At 44.3% G+C, this 22042-nt stretch overlaps 1 long non-coding RNA gene across 2 annotated transcripts; it reads left to right on the plus strand.

Moving 5' to 3' along the window:
- The first annotated feature begins 527 nt into the window (after window positions 1–527).
- LOC107525583 (uncharacterized) lies at window positions 528–14236 on the plus strand. 2 transcript variants are annotated; one of them, XR_001602073.2, is made up of 5 exons: window positions 528–692; window positions 1779–2459; window positions 11986–12210; window positions 13237–13310; window positions 13971–14236. It is a non-coding gene; the product is annotated as an uncharacterized LOC107525583 (long non-coding RNA). The 2 variants fall into 2 exon arrangements; XR_015714366.1 differs by having other exon boundaries at window positions 2268–2459.
- The last annotated feature ends 7806 nt before the right edge of the window (window positions 14237–22042 follow it).

Genomic DNA, 22042 nt, shown 5'->3' on the forward strand with positions numbered 1-22042 from the left:
AGCCGCATCCTCCAGCGCCAGCCGGCAGCCTTTGTGCCTTCAGCTTACACCTGGGACCCGCCCGCCCCAGGCCGCCTCGGCGAGCCTGGTTTCCTCTCTAACCTCCAGCCACAGTTACCAACCTGGCCCACCCCGTACGGTGTCCTCACCCTGCCCTTTTAAAAACCAGAATTATCAATAAAGTCGTAGGAGTAAAACTTTGACACGGAAAAGAAAACGTTGGGAGTTGTGATTTTGTTGGGGTGAGTCTAGATTTTGATGTTGTGGAAACGTCTCTAAAGAGCCTCCCCTGAATCACACGTGGCTGCCCACCGCTTCCCGGTTGGGGAGAAGTCCTGCCCTCCTTCCTTAAGTGGACGGGATGACTCAAGCTCGAAGGCTCCCGGCTCTAACACACACAGGGCTCTGGCAGCTCGGGAGAACCCGAGGATGCGCCCCAGGGCGCGGTCTGGAAGGGCTGGTGCTGCAGAAAATGCGCCAGGTGGACAGGCTGGGAAGGAATGGGGGGGGGGGGGTAGAGGAAGGAGCCCCGTCTAGAGATCCGCGAGTGCTAGTCGTGGCCTTGGCAGAGTTCATTGGGCCATCCTGCACATGCCAACCGGCATCGTGCTGGGCGCCTCTTGTGCAGAGCTGAACAGGCCGGCCTCTCCCTTCCAGGAGCTGGGGCTCTAGTGCCTTGAGAACTGCAAACGGTAAGTTCACCGCTGTAAACTGGGATTGGGGTGCCAGCAGAGGGAAGGTGTGTGTGGGGGGGCTCCTTTCCCCTAATCGCCCCAAATCTTCCCTAGGGGCAGGTCCTCTCCGCCCCCTCAGCCTCCCAAGAAGGGATGGCGGTGCAGATCCAAAGAGATAATCCCTCCAGAGTTCTTTCATATGTAAGGTGGGCGCATTATTACTTCGGAGCCATCTACAGGCTGTGTCCGCAGGCGTCCTTTTCCCTCCTTCGGGAAAGACGCTTTGGCCCGTGAGCACCCCCTCCCCCGTCCTGGTCGCCCGGCTCTGTCTGTGGTCCCACTGTTTAGAGGCCCAGGGGGTTAATGTGTGGGTGGTGAAAGCCCATTCTGTTATCTACTCGGGAAAGCCGCCATCTGGAAGGGAAAGCATCTTCTGAACAACAGGAATCTGAGTCCCCGAAAGTCCAGCTTCCATTTTTTCTCCTTTGACGCGGGTGCCCTGCTGGGGAAGGGCCGGGGGCGGAGGCAAAAGGCCGCTCTTCTGCCCAATTGATCGTGGGCCTTTTCGTTTTCAACTTAAACCCGCAAAGGGCGAAAAACGCCGCTCCCCAAGACACACTGTTTTGAAAATAAATCCCAAATGAAACAAAAACATTTAGAATCAAACAGTTAATCAGAGCCTGAGCGATTCTGGGACTTGGGCTCGGGGGTGGAATTGAGGGCCCTCCCGCCTCCACCGCCCCAGCTCCAACGCCTTCTTCTGGGGTCGCCTTGGTCCCCCTAGCGCGAGGCTCTAGGAGCCCAGAGCTGGTTGGGCTTGTTTGAGGTAGGGCATCGCCGCACGCCCGGGATGGGCGCGGGCCCGTGCGGCCCGAGGCATTGTTTGGGGAGCCCGCGCGGCCCCTCTAGCCGCCAGGGGGAGCCGGGAGTCGCGGTGGAGTCTCCATCGCCGCCGTGCCTACCTACAGCCCGGGTCTAACCTGCCTGGTTCCCGGGCCCCCGGCCCTCCTCGTACCCGCTCCACCCAGTCTCGACTTCTTCCCGCACCGGCTGCGTCATCTTCCCCATTTTGAGTCGCGTCTCACTCCCTTTCCTTCCCGCTAGTTTGCGCGCAGGTAAGCGGATGCCCCAGTGACGACAGTCGCGCCCACGGGACGAACGGATTGAGGGGGGACAGGAGAACAACTTCCGACAGAAGCTGCGACGCGAGCGCGGACGTTGTGAAAATGGCACGAAAGTGGGTGCTCGGTGGCTGTCGCGGCGCGCCTCCCCAGCCGGGGTCGCTGTGCAGCCGCAGAGAGATGCGCGCGCTCGAGAGCAGCCGCACCGCGGCGCCTTCATTCGCCCGACGCGACACCGTGCGCTCCTCGGTGCTCAAGCCTACGGGACTTCGCAGATCCTCACCGCTTATCTAAAAGCCGCCGAAGGCTTTTGCCTTTACAAACCGAGAGTCAATGCTTACCACCCCCATCCCCGGTCCATTTAGTACTTGCCCGTTTTAGGGATGGAAACTATTCACCCAAACCCAGGGTAAGTGGTGGGGGCGCTCATTCCTCTGGGCAGCCTATTTAAAGGGGGCTTCCTTCCCCGTAGGTCCCTGGCGATGGGATTGGTACTCTTCCCTCGACCCCAGCCTCACCACACACCGAGTGAACAACATTCCAGCCCAGTGCCGCAGGCCTGAAGAAGAGCCTCGACAATCCGTGTTTCCGAATGTCCAGGCACAGAAGAATCTCGAGGCACGAAGAAAGTTCCTGCCCATCTCGACAGAACAGTGCGACTGTGGTAGGTGCAAGATTTTCTGGGCCTGCAGGACCCGGGCTCTCATTCTCAGTGATTATGCTCTGCTGGAGGGGTCCCCGACCCCTGCGTCTGCTCTGCATCCGCCGAAACGCAGCCCCCCCCCCCCCAACAGTAAAGTTAGGGCACATGGACTCTTATTTCTGCGATGGAGTGCAGGCAAGACAGGGGACAACAGGAATACTACGCAGGTTTCCTAATTCTGAAAATCCAGCACCGGCTTTGGAGGGGCAGCCTCGAACTGGAAACAAATTTCTTACCCGCCCCCCCCCCCCCCCAAATAACTGCAGCCCGGACCTACCCTTCCTTTGGGTCGCTAAGCTTGGGTTTCCCTGTGCTAGGTAAGACAAGGGTCTCAAGGTCTGTCCCATTACTAAATGTTATTCTCGTTATATGTTAAAATGTAGCACAGTATTTTTCAAGCACTGTAAACCTGATGAGCTTGACCAGAACTCAACTGGATGAGTTCAGCCAACTGCAGAGAAGAAAATCAACATGTAATTAACCAAATAGTGCATAAGCCATGGCTAAACCTCCCGTTGGGGAGACAGAGCTTGGCATGTGAACTCCCTGTCTCCTTTACTTGCCTCAAGTAAATAAAACGACCTATGGACAGCCACTTCTGGAACAGAACACCCCAAGCAGCAAACCCCCGTAGCTCACTAACACACCTGCGTGGGGAAGATGGAGGAACTAGGGCAGGCCCCCAGCTCCCGGGAAGCCTGGTGACCCACCATCCCGCAGCCCACGCCAAGAGGCTGCGCTAACAGACCAACCCGGGGGCCCGGTCTCCTGAAATCCTCCCTGCTACCCGGCAGATTGTGCAAACTCCTAAGCAGTTGCAAGGAAACTGAGGCACAGAGGGGTTAAGTGACTGGAACGAGGTCACACCGTGAGTGGTCCAGCTGCTGGCGTTACGCGTGTTGGCTTTAGGGACACATCTTGGCTTTTGGGGCGTTTTGTTTGGCCGGGTGGGTGATGTCACCGTCTCCTCCGCCGATGGCGGTCTCGGGCCATCCCGGGCGCGGGGGGGGGGGGGGGGGGGGCTGCGTGGCCCGCCGGCCCGAGCGCATCTCCGTGGGATCGGCTGGAGCTATCTGGCGGCGCCATTTCCCAAACAGATGGGCCCTCTAGGGTTGCAAGTCGGCTGCCTTTACCTGGTGGAGGCTCCGAGATATTTTACATTTTACGTGTTGGGCGTGAGGCTGGGCCTCTTTCGTGGTGGGTGGGTCACCCCATTCTTTCGCCTTCGGCCTTCCCTGCGCCCGCGCCCCGCGGCGAGGGCGCCGACCACGCTGGACGCGAAGCTTCCCGGGCGAGCGCGACGGGCGGTGCCAGCGGCTCCTCGGGGATCCCTCGGGCCCTCTGACCCCAAGGGCTCAGGCGCAGCTTTCCGATGCCGAGGTCCCGCCTGCGACGGGAAAGCCCTTGCCTCTCAGTTTAAGAGAAGAGTCACGTCTAAAGCGAGCAGCCTAACCAACCGCTAGCCCAGGCTCAGCGCGTGTCTCCTTGAAGATTCCGGGGCTCCAGGTCGGAGTTGGAAAAGCGAAGGAGAGGTCCCGGGAGGCTCTGACTCCGCGGGGCCCTGAGCCGAGGGGGGCCGGGCCCCGTGCCCGCTCCCCCAGTGCCCGCGGAGGCCGACGGGGGGCTCAGCGCCACCTGCCTGTCGGGATGGCCGAGCCGCCGAGGAAGCTCCGGGGGTGGCGCGGATGGTGCTTCCCTGGGGCCGAAGCGGGAGCCGTCGCTGGGCCCCCGGCCGTCGGAACTGTAACTGCGCGGGGCTGTGTGCTCCCAGGTTGGTGGGTCCAAAGCCAGTGCGAAGCCTTCAAGCTCCCCAGACCTCTTTGTACCAAGTACAGAACTTGCTCCATGAGAAAGGCCTGAAGTCAATGAATGGATGGGTACTTCTGGAGTTCAGTAGAATGGCTAAAAACATGACACCTACAATGATAACCTACTGCAACATATCATTTTTTTACTCTTCTCCATCTACAAGAGTTTTAGTCAACAGCTGACTTGGGACGGACTGAGAAAGCTGTTTTATAGTACTGTCCTTCTCTCAGAAACAGCGAGAGGCACATCATGGAGGCTGTCTGGTGGGTGCCTTGGGAGAGACCCAGGTCCCTTTCTTTTATTGTTCTTTGGAAGATGTCTATTGACCTTGGACATTTTAGGAGAAAGAATGGAGCTAGGGCATGGCGTGCCCTGCTTACATCCCTAGCTGCTTCTGCTTCCAAAAGAAAAACAGCAACAAAAACTCAACCAAACAAAAACACCTGAGGGTGGGCAGTTCAGTGGTACGACCCCAGGGAAGGAAATTCCATTTGTTTAGTGCACATAACCCTCCCCAGCCACCTTTTGTTTACAACATAGGGCCTTAAATTTGCAGGACTAGTTAAAGTAATTCCTTGGTCTTTGGGATTCAAAATTTTGAAATTCTTGCCACTTGTGCATACGTAGTATATTTTGCACTCTAAAATAATATTTATGAAGCACCTCTTATATGCAAGGACCTCCACAGGATACTTTTTTCCCCCTCCCTTGCCCCTTTCTTCCCAATTTCCCTGTCTATTCAGTTCCAGTAATTTATTGCTCACTGATGTGTTGCAACTGCTGATGAGACTCTTGAAATGAAGCATCTGCTAATTGCTCACATTAGACAATCCTGAATGGAAACAGCAAAATCCCAAAGCCATTCATAGAGGGCGGTCCAGAAGCCACAGAGTGTCTCTAGGAAGAAAGACCTGCTCCATTGTCTGATCTGAACAGCAGGGGTCACTGGCTAAGCTGGTGTCTCACTCTGGTGGGAATTTATTGCCATCAGATAAGAGCACAAAGTCAATACAATAAAGCCTCTGGCTCTAAAGCAACAGATGGAACTGAGTTCCTGCACACATGTATGATCTTTCCAGAGACAAATCCCAGAATAAAAAGCCCTTTGTCATTCTTACTGAACAGACTTTTAGGGACACCGTTCCATACTCTGTGTTTGTGTGTTTCTCAATAATGGTAGAGTTTTATGCTGCCCAAACTAAGAAATTTATCATATTTATTAATGTGATTCATCCTTTTGTGACATACTCAGCTTCAGTAAGTTACCGATATTCATAACAACAAATAAAAGTGTAAATTAGAAAAAGCATTTGTTTTTGGTTGATTTAGGCCTCATGGTGTAACCTGTCATTTCAAACTAGTATCCAGCATACTCAGACTCAACACTCTGATTGAATTTATTAGCACTAACTGTTAACAAAATTTCATTAGTAAGCTTATATTTCTTAATAGTTTGTACATCTCCAGTGGTACAATGGGGAGTGAAATATTACATAGAAATAACATTTCCACATGTTAAATTGGACTTCTGGTAATGTCCAGTCTGTGAAATTTCTAGTGATCATCTTGACCATGTTGTCCAGAGCTTTGCTGTTTTCCCTTAATTAATTAAACGAATTCATAAGAACTTCTGCTTTGGAAGAAAACAGGAAGAAAAGAGTGCTTTTATGGGTACAGTTAATTTATTATTATTCGTACTAGTTCAGAAACCCTTTCCCATGTCCAAGTTTGTCTGGATTCAAGCTTCAAAATGAGCAAGATTGTCTGATGTTTTCCTATTAGTTTCTTCCCCGGAATAAATACTGAAAATGCGTCTTTAACTCCCTTCTGTTTGGTATCATCAAGTTGAAACCTTTTACTTGCTATGCTAGTTATAGTTCCATTCAGAGGAGTTAGGCTTGGGGTGGGGAGAGGAAAGAAGTGTTAATCTTGCTTGCTTGTACCTTGCTAGTTTTCACACCAAATTTCCTTCATTTTGGAGTGTGTGTGCGTGTGTGTGTGTGTGTGTGTGTGTGTGTGTGTGTGTGTGGAGGGGTGTATTATTCCCTAGGATATTCTCATGGTACCTGAAAGACTTGGGCAGGTAATCACTGGGATGTTCCGTGGAATATTACCAGGCCACCACAGGCAGGAAAAATATTCTGCCCTGCTCTTCTTTTTAACTATAGATGATGTCATTAGCAGCCTAATGCCTTAAGGAATAAATTCCTCCCATTTCTTAGGGTTTAATTCTATCCATCCAATCCAAAGATTACTGGACCTCTACTATGTACGGTGAGGGTAATCAAAGGTCCCCATGTTTAAGGGGTCTATGGTTTAGTATTTGTAGGTAAAAGCAGGATTTCTAATTCTCTGCATTTAACTGAAAGGTGAAGATGGCACATATTTCTGAGGCACATATTTGCCTATTACACTTGGGTAAAGGGCTGTGAAGACTATGAAGATCCTCACAGAGAGAACTATTTGTTGCTGGGGACATGAATAACAAGGCCAAGGCCAAGGCCAGTGATCCATTTGCAGGCCGTGCCTGCGAACCTTAGGTACTTTTTGAATTGTGATAGAATATAGTCTTTTACATTCAGAAGCCTTATTAGAAACCAGACAATCAAAAAAACCTGTAAAAGATCTTGAGAGATTTCTTTTCCTTGCCTTCACAAAAGACCAACTTAAATTAACAAAGGGGGATTGCATTCTGTCCACCTTATACATTTACTTTTAGAGAAGAATATTCAGTGTTTTAATAACCCTACAATATAATAGGTACATGGGAAATTCTTATTAACCACCAGATAAATGCTGTATCCTGCACAGTTGCATTTCCCAAATCAACGGCAGGCACTTAGATAGAAGATGAAAGGAAATGGACTGAAAATTAAATCAAGTTAATATGAAACTTTCATTTTCATTCATGAATTGTTTTACCCCCAAATGCTTCTTTGTTGTTTATAGAAGTAATACATGTAAAAATTTCTGGCAACACAAATTATAAAGAGAAAAGTGGAAATCTCTTTAATTTCACTGCCCAGATCTACAAAAAAATGTGAAAAATAATTATGTTCTGCTAACTTATGAGAAAAATTAATAGTCACAAAGCTTTATATAAACACAATCAAATGATACGTTCACATCTGTAACAACTTTCTGTAAGTCAGCAAATGGACATCTATGTCATGGTAAGTTACCTTTGAATGTAGTATTTGAATCATATTCAGTTTCATGACTGGATTCCCCTGTATTGATGTCTCCTTTAGTTTCTTGCCAGTTCATAAGTGGCACTGCTTTTGTAGGCTCCGGGTTATGTGTGTCATGATTAAGATGGGTCTGGTTAAGTACCTCACTGTCCAGATTTCTCTCAGCAAAGAAGTTTGATCATAATATCTTCTATCCCTTGGATAGATTGGCCACAACTCAGAAATGGTTTTCTCGTATTTCTCAATATGATATCTCCCATATCAATTTGGTTGAAAAGAAGAATTTTAGATTTGCAATGAAAAAAAATAATAATCCAATTGAGCTTTTCCGTTAACCTCAAAAATGGTGTGGTTAGAATTTGAGAAGGGTTAGCTGAGCCATTTTTCTGAGCCATTTTTCCCATTCATGTATTTCAAGTATCCCTTTGTGCAGAGAAGAATGTACTTTGAGAAACAGAACTTTCTGGTTCTTGGAGAACAAACTTGGAAGGCTCAATTCTGCCTACCATGAGGGTGATTGACAGGGAAGGTGGGGGAAGGTTGAGTCAGAGTTGAGGGTAATTGCTCCATGAGTTTATGTGGTTTGGGAGAGGACAGTGTCAGAATACATCTGACACACTCATATGAGTGGTGCCCCTTTTTACATAGTCTGTGCCCACAAGACCCCTCATAAGGATCTTCACACTGGCATGAGATAACTGGAAATGGTTTAACATATTGTGCCTACCTATATGCACCTGTAGTCTACTTACAAGATTAGTTTAGCTAAAATAGGTTTTAGGTTTATAAGATACAATGGGCTGTCCTTTATGTGCAAGGATGGCCCTATTGAATATTGATCATTAGGATGTGTGCCATCACTTACTTTTACAGAAGTAAAAACCATGTATACTGATTTATGCAAACCATCTTTTCCAGATCTTGTACACATTAGTATTCATTTTTAAGATGGTAGGGTTAAGATGATGTCTGGCCATTGACAGAACAGCTAGTTTACTCAGGAATTACACATATGCAAATCATGGATACAGTACTGTATCAGGATGGGTTAAGTTATACTTCTGTAACAAGCATGACCAAAGGATAGAAGTTCATCTCCCACTAATGCAATGTTTGCTGTTGGTCAGGGGGTTCCAGGGCAGCTATTTTCCCAGCTCAAGATTCCCAGCTGCTTTATTTTATGGCACTGCCATATCAGAAGGTGCTCCCATAATCACTTAACAGGCAAACAGAGAGCAGGTGAACCCATTCTAAAAGTTAAACACTTCCATTGGGAAGTGATATGTGTCACTTTCACTTACATCCCATTGGCCAAAATCAGTAAGAAGGCCACCCCTCACTTGAGAGGGGTGGGATATGCAGTTCTGCCCTGTGGCTGGAAGTGGAGAAGTGGATGTTAGGGAGAAATAGGAATACCTACTAAATTCATGTACACATTTCCTATCTAATTCCATGCTTTGTATTGAATTTAAGCTACTATTGCTGATCAATAATTGTCAAGTGATGAGTAAATACTAGTAAGGTTTATAGGTTGATATGCTGTGAAGCTGGGGTTAGTGAAAAAATTGACAACTGGAAAATATTACTTGAATCTTTGTCTATGGTTATGCTTTGATTGGTATCAGAGAAGAGTCTATATGACAGCAAGCTAAGTTATGACCTGAATCCATTGCATTTGTAACTGGCATTGTCGACTAACACGAAAAAATAAAAATAGACTACTGTTGGGAGGGCTAGAGAAATATAAAGCTGTTCCCTGGAACTGAGAGGCCAGCTGAGGTGTCCTACAAAAGTTCCTCTACATTTCTAATTGGCAGCTTCAATGAACTTCTGTTGGCAGTTTCAATGAACTTCTGCAGGAACACCTATAGGAAATAAAAACATTACTGAAAGAACATAGCAAAGGAAATATGCTTTTAAAATGTGTTTACATTATGTAGAGAGAGTGCTTACAAGCATATAACCTGGAAGAGCTAAACTCTTTTTAAGAAAGAAAATGACTTCCTGAATTAATTTCTTTTAACAAAATAAGATCCTTGAGCAAACTGAAGTGTGTTGGGGCTATAGCTAAGAATACATATTTATGATATATTTTGTATAACATGCATTACTGGTCTTCATGGATTAGATTCTTTTTTGACATTTTGAGGTGATCCAGCTATGGAAATTTGTTCAATGAAATGTAAATTGCCAGGAAATTAGATAAAGACAGTAGATTGAGGGAAGGAAGATAAAGGAACCCTCTAAGCCATTTGGATGCTCTTGTTATCCACAGAAGAAGGAATGCCAGAAAGAGGAAGAACATGCCTAGACTCCCCTGGGGAGGGGAGTCAGAATCTTTTGTCACAGACAGGGAAATGAGGATTACAGATGTTTTCTTAGATTCTCTTCCTCAGCATAGTTGCAACCCAAGAAAACAAATTCTGTGGTTTAATTTGAAATATATATTTGGTACTGAGAGATATCAGCGTCCCCTAGCCTGATATCTAGGGCAGGCTGATGGTAAAAACTAGACTGGGTTCAAATATGATTTCACCGCTTTCTAGCTGTGAGGTACTGGACAAGTTACCTAACCTCTCCCTGCCTCAGTTTCTTCATCACTCAAATGGGATACTAATGTGCCTAGTGTGGATTAAAGGAATATGACACTTAGACACGGCCGAGCGTGGCTCAGCGGTTGTGTCACCCTAGGATCCAGGCGATCGGGGTTTGATTCCTGTTCAGGGCACATGCCCAAGTTGCGGGCTCGATGTTTCTATTTCTCTCTCTCCCTCTCCTTTCCTCTCTCTGAAATCAATAAAGATTTTTTTTTTTTTTTAAAAAGAAGTATGGAGTAAATATATAACTATTTATAATTTTTTTCCACCAAGTAGTCTTTAGTGCATCATGTCAGCCAACTTTACTCATGGAGGCTTCCTCTGGGAATCCTCACGTGGATGTAATGAAGTGCTAAGCGACTTGCCCAGGTTGAAAATAAAGCCCCCAACCCCTGGGAGAGTTAGAATGCCACTCGGCCGTGAAGGTCTGGGGCAGGCATGAACCCCACACCATCACTGCAGGGAAGGGAAAACAAACCTGACTTATACTTTACACACATTGAAACGAAAATCAGACTCACTAAATTGGAAAGAGATCTAATTATTTTTAAAATGTTGTTACTGTTGTTGGAATTTGAATTTTAAGTAAAAAATTGTATTACAAAATAGATGACAAGTAGTTGAAATATTAACTGAGGGAAACAGTCCTGGCACTCCAAGAAAAACCCTTGTAATTAATCTTCACTGGTAATCTCCTCAGGGTAACCATTACTAATTAGAAACATGTTTTGTCAACCCATCCAGATTCTAAGGCTGGTGATGGCAGGAGTACATATTTTTTATACCACCACAGCCCCAAGACTAAGTGGTATGTTTTGCATACAGCAAGTATATAATCGATGTAGTTTATTATTCTGCAGTGAGAACTGAATATAAAACCATACACGTAAGGCAAACACAGAAGGATTTCCTGGTATGGAGCCATTCTCTTTTCCAGTCACATGCCATAGTTGAGAGACAGTCCAAGTGCAGAGAGTGAATTTGGTACTGAGAGCGTGAGCCACAACATCTGGAGTCTGGCCTCCACCCTGGGCCTTGACCTTCTCCATCAAAAACAGTAGACAGATAATGCTTGTAGGGAAATGATTCCAATAGCATAAGAGTATAACCTTGTAAAATCCACTCGGGCAGTGTGACTCGTGTTTTGCAGAGAAGTTCATACTGAGTGTTATTCGCAGCATGAACACAGTTTAACTCTTTGTGTACATGAGATAATTCTCAGCTTTCCATTCCTAGCCGCACCCCACCATGCTGACCAACATGGTTCTATAAATCGGTTTCCTTCTTACTTTCTTAGAAAGCTAATATGCTGAGAGGTGTTACTTTATTATGTGATTAAAACGTTGTGTTACTTGCTAAAAATTGTGCTAAAACATAGGTAACACGAATTTTAATATTTTTACCATTTTGAAGTGTACAGTTCAGTGGCATGAAGTACATGTGTTAACTTTTCAATCAAAGTGCTGTTCACACTTTGGGGAGTGCACTTTTCACTAGCACTTTTACCCAAGAAGGGAACAGGATAGCAGGGACACCCTTATCATTTAATGCAGGGGTAGGGAATGTCCAGCCCATGGGCCATATATGGCCTGCAAATTCATTTGGTCTGGCCCTGCCAAGGCAACTGCAGGTGGGACTTGAAATTCAATAAATCTAGGAGCTTTCTTTCATAGCTAATTTTTAAGTTGATAATTTTGTATGGCCCTAGAATGATGTTATAAATATCCAAATGGCCCTTGGCAGAAAAAAGGATCCCTGCCCCAGCTTGCCCCCCCACCCCGATTCAATGGGTTCTCTCAACAACAGCTTTGTAAATAGAATTTATTGACCAAAATGAAAATGTTGTACTATTAGCAATAGCCATTATTCTTGCTATTTTTTTCTCAACAGAATTGGTTAGACTGGCTAATAACTTAATGTGGATCACAATTCCTTAAGCTGCGTTGACTCTTTACAACCAGCAAGAGCAGACACAGATCTGCTGACTCCTGAGCTTGGTGGAAGATTCTAGGATACTGTTTTCTTGTGGTAACTGGAGCTGTTCAAAGATCACCTTACGTCTTTGTGACCATGGTAGCAGAGACAAGAGAACATCACCTTCTTTATTCTCACCTGGTAAGACAAACCTCCGATCTTTTTCTCCCATTTGGTAAGATCTTATTGGTGCTTCAAGTTCCATTTCAAATACTGATCTCCAAAAGGTGGGGAAAAAATGATGGCAGTGGTAAGAGACCATGTGTTTGAGAAATTAAGGAGCCAAATGAAGGAGGGGCCAGAGGCAATCAAGTGAAAGTATTTATTTATTTTAAATTTTATTTTGTTGTTGACAGTATTACAGATAGCTCCCATTTTCTTCCTTTCTGAAAGTGAAAGTTTTTAAATGTGCTTTTGTTTTAGTCTTAATTTCGAGATAGGAGACCTTAATTATTTAATAATGGAAATGATAATTCCCTTCCATGGAGAAACTGAAGTTTGTAGAGAAAAGTGATAGAGCCTAAGTGTTGGAAAAGATGTTTGAGGTCAGCTGGTCTATTCTCACACCCAGTGTGATGTCCCTGACAAGGATTCATCCAACTTCTACTTGAACACACACAGGGATGGGGAACTCCTGCATCAGCTCCTTTTCAAGGAGCATCTAACTACCTTCACTGTCCACTGCATTCATCAAGCAGCCTTCATATAGGGAAGGATGCTGTATTAGTCTGCTTGGGATGCCATAACAAAATACCACGGACTGGTTGGCTTAAACAACAGAAATTTATTTCCTCACAGTTCTGGAGGCTGGAAGTCCAAGATTAAGGTGGTGTCAGGGTTGGTTTCTTGAGTCCTCTCTTCTTAAGTTGCAGGTGGCTACCCTTTGCTCCTTTTCAAATGGTTGTCCCTCTGTGCACAAGCACTCTAATTTTCTTTTTCGTATAACACCATTCTTATTGGATTAGGGCCCCACCCTAACATCTTCATTTATTTAATCACTCCTTTAAAGACCGTCTTTGATCAGGAGCTCCTGAAGGACAGAAATCCTGCCTTCTGCATCTTGGGCTGTCAGGGTCTAGCATGGTACTTAGCACTCAGTACTCGAATGACCCCCAATGAAATGAACTGAAATGCATCTCTTTATTCCTTGGGCTGTCAATTTGGAAGCCAAAGCAGGAATGGATGAAAATGGTTGGAGAAATGGGAGAGAATGGCCTCATGAGGACACCTGGGCACATCAGGTGGGTCTTAAGTGTGTGATTTTCTTTGAGATTTTATACTTATCAGTAATGCAATGAGTTTTCATTGTAATTGAATGGCATTCATATTAGAAACATTTGCCAACTATAATGTGATCATTTCTCATTTCCAAACAGGTAGGGGCAGATAATTACGAATATTTGACAAAGCCAATAGGTTTTCTTTAAATGGTTCAATGAACTGCTCTTTCTATTCTACGTAGACAATTCTTACCATTGTTTATGATTTGGGGGCAGGTTATTATATTCTAGATGACATATTCAATGAGGCATGCTCTTTTATTATTATTATTTCTTTGCCCTTCTCATTGAATGATGTTTACAAACTCTTGGGTGTAATAGGTTCTTATTTAGCAGCAGAGGATTCATCCTGCTTGACTAACGATGTATTGTTCAGTTTCACCCATCACTTGCTCAGCTGGTGGAGCTTGCATCTGGTTTCCCTGTTTCTCCTCATGTGCTCCTCTTTCTAATGTCATGAATGCCCTTATGCTTGGGCACATTTATTTCCTCCATTGGCTTCTGCTTTTGTTCTGATATTTCTTACTACTTTTTCACATTGCTATTAATTTTGAAAGGTCAATTGTTAAATATACATGTACCTCCATAAAATAAATATTTCAATGCATGTATTATTTTCAGGTTCACTACCAGTTTCTTCATTTGGATCTAGTTTGGTGAATATGGAGGAAGGTTACCCTTCTTGGCCTTTGAATATCACATTCGCAAAATGAGGAAAGGAATTCTTCAGGACTGAAAATAAGGCTTGAGTAAATCGACACACTTCAATATTGCTGGTCACCACAGGAAATTATGGTAGCAATCAAGGGAGTAGTTGGCATGGGAAAACTTCACTTGTTATTTGTAGAGTAGTTATAGGACAGCTTAAGTGTCATATTCTGGGTGGCTTGTGGTTCATGGGTTAGACTGCCTAATCCCTGGAACCACAAGGGACATCTGTGAATCCACTGCTAGTTCCTAAGCTCAAGGCCCATAAGCCGTTGGTTGACGAGCAGATCCCTACACAAATTAGCAGGTGAAACTTATTCTAATGCCAAGAAAACTTGATGTTGGGGGGTTATCTAAAAAATGACATTAGTTTCCACAAATAGTTCATATGATTAAAACAAGGAGACAAACCTCACATTGGATGTGAAAATAAAACTTGTGGAAAAAATCATGGCAAGCTGGTAAACCTACAACAGTAAAATCCTTTTGTCAAAAGCATAGGAAATCCCCAACAGAAATATTAGAAACATATGTTAAGTACTTTTGCTTCAGAAAATAAACAAGTAATAATGGCCAGTGTTTTATTCAACAGAACTAACTAGGGTTAAAATAATCATTTAAAGTTATTTCTCCATATGAAACTTACTTGACTGTCAGACTTCCAGAGAGTGCTCTGAACAATACCTTATTAATATTTTTTCAGATTTATACATTTCTGACTTTTTACACCTTTACCCACTCTGAGAGTACAAAAAATGTGTACAAAATGTGTATATTTTTCTTAGTGAGAACTGATAAAATGATAGTTTTCATATGAGAAGTATGGTTATCAAAGTTTTGCAAGATTGGGACCCTGTTGCATTTAGCTGTTAGCACAAGTGAGGGTATGTGGTTGGCGGGGGGAGGGGGGAGCAGGGGAGCTATCCTCAAGGGACAGAATAAATGCTTCTTCCTGTGCTCTTCCTGTTTTTGTTATATAACTGAATACAGACATTTAAAGCGTGTGCTCTTGAGACCAGCTGTTGATTAGCAGGTTGCTGGGAGGAGTTTTGTGGGTGGGCCCGCCCTTTGCTCTGACGGTTAAAGACAACAGTAACAATGGCCACCAGAACACCTGCAACAACCCCGCAGCCCCATGAGGCCTGTGAGAAACCCGTGTGACCCCCCACTCTCCCCAGTGAACTGATGAATAGGTTCCCCCACTCTGTTCCATAAGGTGATGATTTGGGGACATTTTCAAAGGGAATAGGCCGCCAAGATCAGGTCTCCCAGTGCATGACCTCACTCCTGAGAAATTCCAGCAAGTTATTAAGCAATTTTATTTTTTTTACAAGGAGAACTTCAGTTTTCCATTCCTGGACCATTTTACACATGGTACTTGGAGACATAATTTTTCACTTGGGCTCATGAGCTCTGCCACTGCACTTATGACAGGCCGAACTGAGCAGAGCCTGGAGTGTAACATGCAAACAGGCCCAAGCAAACTTGGCTTCCCCGTCTACACAACATATCAATGACACTAGCTCTCCAAGGGAAACAGATATCCCTGTTAATTTAATATTTGAAAATATTTGTGTATAATCTTCTTATGTCCATTAGATTGGCATTGGAGACTGGGAAGGTGACCCAGGTGGTCACAGTACATAGAACATTTATGTTCTTCTTTGACGACTAACTCACCTCTGGGCTCCTGGGAGCTGTTTCCAATGGAATGGAGAGCAGAGAGAATCATAATTATGTCTCAGCCCTGGTTCATCACCCAATAGGGACCTGTATTTCTACATGTGCCCTTATAAATCTTTTAGCTAAATCAGGGCTCAAATGTAAAACCCAGTTCCCTAGGGAACTTTTTAATATAAACCAAAGTCTGGTTTGGGCTGTGTGGGTTTTTTTTTTAACTTTGTGAAATGAATTTACTCATAATAGTTACAGATTTAGTACAAAGTCTTATTTATTTTACATGACACTAACAACAAAAACAAAACAAAAAACGAATGAACAAAAAGCAGAAACATTTATTGAATACCTTATAACATATAGGTCAAATTTTATATAAATTTATATTTATGAAAATATAGTTTATCAGCTGATAGTATATTCGGAGGGAGCATAATATTTTGGGGCAATGAACTGTTGTTACTTTGCTTGGTTTTGTTTTTTAACTGAATAATGTTTTTACCTTCTTATCATATATACTCATAAGGAGATAAATTAATGGAATTATGACAAACTTGTCCTTTCTGGTTGTTCTTGTGTCCCACGACAACCATCAAACCTGATACCAATTCAGTTGGGTTCAGTATAGGTTAAATCCCAAGTAAGCAGTATTCTGGAGCTAATCTCCTAAGGAGTTCTACCCTGATGTCCTAACTATACCCAAAGGAAGAGATTCTGTCTGATCAGTGTTACGGGGGCCAAGCCCTTTTTAAAAACCTGTATTGGCTGATGTTACATTTCAAAGGCCATATAGAGTGATAAATTACTCAGAAATGAGAAGAGAAGAAACTGCTGCAGTGATGATCACTGGTTATAATCTTGCTAATTCTGATTCTATAGCTGTTCTTTTGGCTACAGATCTTTTTTATATTGAATATTCAATTTCTAATTTCAACCTCTGAATTTGAATGGCAGAATAAGTTACTGGAAGCTGTTAGCAAAAACTATGCTGTCTGGAAATGATCCTTGGGAGCTCTAGAATCCTACAAAGAAATAATAGAAAACCCAGGGACCTCTAAATGCCATGTGAACTGCTGAGGAAAAATAGCTTGCATTTTCTGGGGGAAAGGTGACTCTGTATTTATGTAATCATTTCAATTATGATTCTGCTTATTAGCTATAAATCCCAGAAGTCATAAGGTTAATAGGAACCTTTCCAAAGACACATGCGTTAAACTTAGGGAATAGGGTCATATATTTGCAGAATTCAAGGTTTATTGGGAGGGGTATCTGTCTCAGGTTAGTCTGTAGGAAACACTGGCTGTTGGCACATACTTTCTTGGCTTCTGATTTCCCTCTGTCTGCATCCAACACTGCTTGTTCCTCAAGCTACCAGAACCTACTTAAGCCTTAAGGGTTGGACGTCCCCTACACCCAGCATCATGGAAGCAGTAAAGTTATATGTTCTACTTACCTAATTAAGAAAAGGCCTTAGCAAGCACGTTTGTAATATTAGTAATATGCTTTGTATTTTAGTACACAATTTATGTTAATTTTTTTTTGGTCTGAGTGTTTTTGTTGATTCACTTTGAATTTCTAGCTTTTAATTCAGTTTAGTTCAAAATTGGTTTTCTCTTTTCAATATGTGCTTAGAATCATGTTCAAACAGCTGCCAAGGATGCTGTCAATGAAAAAGATAGAAGTAATACAAATAAAGAATTAGCACATGAAAAATTTTAACCTCGAGAGCAATCAATAAATGCATATTAAAACGAGATTTTTCTTCCCCTATGAAATGATCCAAGACTTAAAAAAAGAATGTTGGTGAGGCGCTGATGCTAGGGCACTTAGCTGTTCTACTGTAGAAATGAGTGTCCTAAGAGAGAGATGAAGCAAAGGCCCTGAGGGAAGGATCAAGCAGCAGGGGAAGTTTTGGGAAGGATTAGCACTTGAGCAAGCACTTGGAAGAGGGGTGGAATTTAAAGGGAAGGAGGGTGGAAATGGAAGGCAGGGCACACAGCATGATGAAAGGTGGTACCTTTTCATCCTACCATGGTTTGTTGACTTAGCCATCCTAGCACACGAGCTCTATCTCAGACATTTGAATGTTTTTATAGTATTTCATTGGTTGAACATATAATTTATTTAATCCATTCTCCTACTGATGGACAATTAGATTGCTTCTAAATCTTTGTTGTCACAAACAGAGCTACCGTGAACATCTTTGCGTGTTTTCTTATGCACATTGGAGAGATTTTCCAGGGTATATGCTGGGGAATAAGATTGCTGAGTCATGGGATATGCGCTAAATAGATCTAATTGCTGTTGAGATGTCTGTGCCAGTTGAAATTCCCACTAGCAATGCTGAGGACTCTTATTTTCTCACATTCTTACACTTAGTTTTTAAAAATTTATCTTTATTGTTGAAAGTATTACAAGTGTCCCATTTTTTCCGCCCAATTGACCCCCTCCACCTCGCTCCCACCCCCTCTCCAGGCCTTCATCCCATTATTGACTATGCCCATGGGTTATGCTTATATGCATATAATTTCTTTGGTTAATCTCTTCCCACCCTCCATTCCTCGTCCCTCTTTCCTCTGAAATATGATTGTCTGTTGCCTGTGTCAATATCTCTGGATCTACTTAGTTCGTCAGATTGTTTTGTTCATTAGCTTCTTCTTAAACAAGACCCTTCAACATTCCCTGTAGTGCTGGTCTGGTGGTGATGAACTCCTTTAGCTTTTTCTTAACTGTGAAGCTCTTTATCTGACCTTCAGTTCTAAACGATAGCTTTGCTGGGTAGAGCAATCTTGGTTGTAGTTCCATGTTTTTCATCACTTTGAATATTTCTTGCCATTCCCTCTGGCCTGCAAAGTTTCTGTTGAGAAATCAGCTGACAGTCGTATGGGTGCTCCCTTGTAGGTAACTAATTGCTTTTGTCTTGCTGCTTTTAAGATTCTCTCTTTGTCTTTAACCTTTGGCATTTTAATTATGATGTGTCCTGCTGTGGGCCTCTTTGGGTTCCCCTTGTTTGGGACCCTTTGTGCTCCCTGGACTTGTAAGTCTATTTCTTTCCCCAGGTAGGGGAAGTTTTCTGTAATTATTTTTTCAAATAGGTTTTTAATTTCTTGGTTTCTTTCTTCTCTTTCTGGCACCCCAATAATATGAATACTGGGCCTCTTGAAGTTGTCCCAGAGGCTCCTTATACTATCGTCTCTTCTGGTTGGGTGTTTTTTGTTTCCTCATGTTCCAAACTGCTGATTTGATTCTCAGTGTCCTCTACTCTACTGTTGGTTCCCTGTAAATTATTCTTCATTTCAGTTCGTGTAGCCTTCATTTCAAATTGGTACTTTATTATGTCATTGATTTTCTCAGTTATTTTCATCATACTCTTACTAATATGGTTGAGCATCCTTATAAACAAAATTCTGAACTCTGTATCTGTTATTCTTGCTTGGCTCTATTTCATTTAGTTCCTCTTCTAGGGATTTCTTCTGTTCTTTCCTTTGTGACATGTTTCTTTGCCTCCACATTTTGGCTGCTTCCTGGTGTTTGTTTCTGTGTATTAGGTAGAGCTGCTATGTCTCCTGAAATTTGTAGAGTGGCTTTGTGTAGTAGGTGTCCTGTAGGGTCCAGTGGCTCAGCCTCCCCAGTCACCTCAGCTGGGCCTTCTAGGTGCTCCCCTGAGTAGGCTGTGTCAACTGTCCTGTTGTAGTTGAGTCATGGTTGCTGCTGGCATCACTAGGAGGAATTGACCCCCAGGCCAATCGGCTGTGAGGATCAGCTGCAATTACAGCCAAAGAGCTGCTGTGCTGGAGACACCCCTATGGAGCTGGATTTACTTCAGTGGGGCTTGGGGGTTCACCAAGTGCCCCCCTTGAGTGTGTCACTGGTGGATGTTGTAGGGTTGTAACCCAGCATGGTCGAGTCTGACCACCGGGTGCACTGTCTCTGGGGCCTCGCTGGAGGTGCAAAGTCAGCCTGTGCCAGTGCCTTGCCCAGGGCCACCCAGCATGAGCTACTCAGCAAACTGTAGTTGGCTGCTGCTTGTGCTGGGCTTGGAGGAGCCCAGGAGAGTCCAAGCTATGAGCCAATGCAGGCTGCCGCTAGTGCCAGGCCTGGGGCCACTTATCAAGCCCTATGGAGCACGATGCTGCTTGTCTGAGAGATTTTAGGAAAGTCCTAAGCGTGAGGCTAGAGAGGACACTTGCATAGAAAAGCCCCTGGAAATGGCCTGGATGAGCTGCAGGTGGGGAGGGGCGGGACCTCCGGGAATCACGGGGCGGGGCCAAAGGTGAGTCAGGCGCTGGCGATTCCAATATGGCGCCTGCCTGCCCGCTGTGTGCAGGGAGGGCTCGCCAAAGGAGCCATGGCCTCTGCCAGCCCTTCTGCCTGGGAGGAAGCCGCCCCTCCGCCTCTCGCCTGGATTTCAGGCAGGTTAGTTCCTCCCCGAGTGTCCCGGGACCTTTCAAGCTGCTGCCTGGCGCCGGGGCTCAGAGGGAGCGCGTCCCAGTGAGTCCGTGCGATTCCATGCGCGGGCCCTTTAAGAGGAGCTGCTGGGGCTCCTGCAGCCTCAGGGACCCTCAGCGACAGTCCCCCTGGTTTTCACAGCCCAAAGTTGTGGGGACGTCTCTTTCCGGCCCTGGAGCCCTGGGCTGGGGGCCTGCTGTGGGGCTGGGACCCCTCACTCCTTTGGGAAACCTCCACCGCCAAGATTCCCTCCCGGGTTTAAGCCTCGGCACCCGGGGTGGGCCTGTGGCCACGTCTCCGTGATCCAGCCCTGCTCCGCCCGCGTCTCCGCCCCTCCTCCTGCTCTCGGTGCTTCTTCAGTTCCCTGGTTGTGGGGCTTCTGTGCAGCCAGATTTCAGGAGGCTCTGAGTGGTGGTGGTTCTGTATTTTAGTTGTAATTTTAATGTGGTTGCAGGAGGCAGCGGGTACAGCTGTTACCTACGCCACCTTCTTGTTTCCTCTCTACACTTAGTATTAATAGGCATACATTTTTACAAATTATATATATATATGTGTGTGTGTGTGTATACACACACACACATACACATATCTTTATTGATTTCAGAGAGAGGAAGGGAGAGGGAGAGATAGAGATAGAAACATCAATGATGAGAGTCATTGATCGGCTGCCTCCTGCATGCCCCCTGTTGGGGATGGAGCCTGCAACCTGGGCATGTGCCCTGACCGGGAATTGAACCTGGGTCTTCTGGATCCTAGGTCAATGCTCAATCGTTGAGTCATGCCCGGCCGGCTACCAGTTCGTTTTTTTTTTTTGTATTTTTCTGGGCCATTCAGATTCCTTCTGAACTGCAGGTTTTCCCTTATTTTCTACTTTTTCTATTTCCTTATTCACTTATAGAGCTTCATTATATATTCTAAATGTCATGTTTTTCAAACTTCTATGTTGTTCTCATTTCATTCAGAAGTAATTTTAATTTAGTCAAATTATGAATCTTTTTGTTTGTGGTTTATATTTTCTATGACTTGTTTAAGGAATCCTTTCCTAATATATATCACAAAGAGAGTACACTAACATTTTTTCTAGATATTTTGCTTCTCATATTTAAGTATTTAATTGGCCTGAAATTGATTTTTATGTATGGTCTGACATAGGGTTGTAATATTTTTCCCCAAAAGGATAGCCAACTCTCCAAGTCTATAAATAATTGTTTTCTATTTTCTTTTTATGTATTTATCACATGCCAGGCAAACTTATACAGACTTCAGTGAGCAAAAACTATGGTCATCCTCTCAGTGACAAAGTGTGTGCATCTGTTCCTGTATGACAGGAATTCCAGAGCAGCTAAAAGATGGTGAATACAGATCTGACTGAGTTTGAATCCCTACTCTCTCACTTTTAAACAACACAGGGTAAAAAGAATATTAACAAAATAAATCAATTTGAAAAGATTGGTATGAAATGAATTTGACTGAACAGAAATTTGGGATAGAAATATGAGCTCTTCAATTTCAACTGGTTGGAAGGGCTGGATTATAAGGCCTCCCCTGGACTCTGGAAATATTAGAATAAAATGAAGAGGACCCTTGATAACAACCCCAAGAGCCTAGACTATAGAAATTGAACAAAACAATATCAGTGAGGAGCAAAGTATGTGAAAACCATTTATTTTTAGGAAAAGAACTGTCTGCAGATAGCAACAGGACCTTACTCACTTAGCCTCATTCCCACATGACTTTTCCCTTACCTTCCCCGTTAAAGAGGCCAGAATGCTAAACACTCACTTTTCTTAGACACTTTCTGCCTAGGGTGGCCATGTGGCTCCACTCTGGCCAGTGATGAAGTGTACTGCATTCCTTCC

The sequence above is a fragment of the Miniopterus natalensis genome, chromosome 4 (genome assembly GCF_054644295.1).
Source record: "Miniopterus natalensis isolate mMinNat1 chromosome 4, mMinNat1.hap1, whole genome shotgun sequence".
Classification (NCBI taxonomy): Eukaryota; Metazoa; Chordata; class Mammalia; order Chiroptera; family Miniopteridae; genus Miniopterus; species Miniopterus natalensis.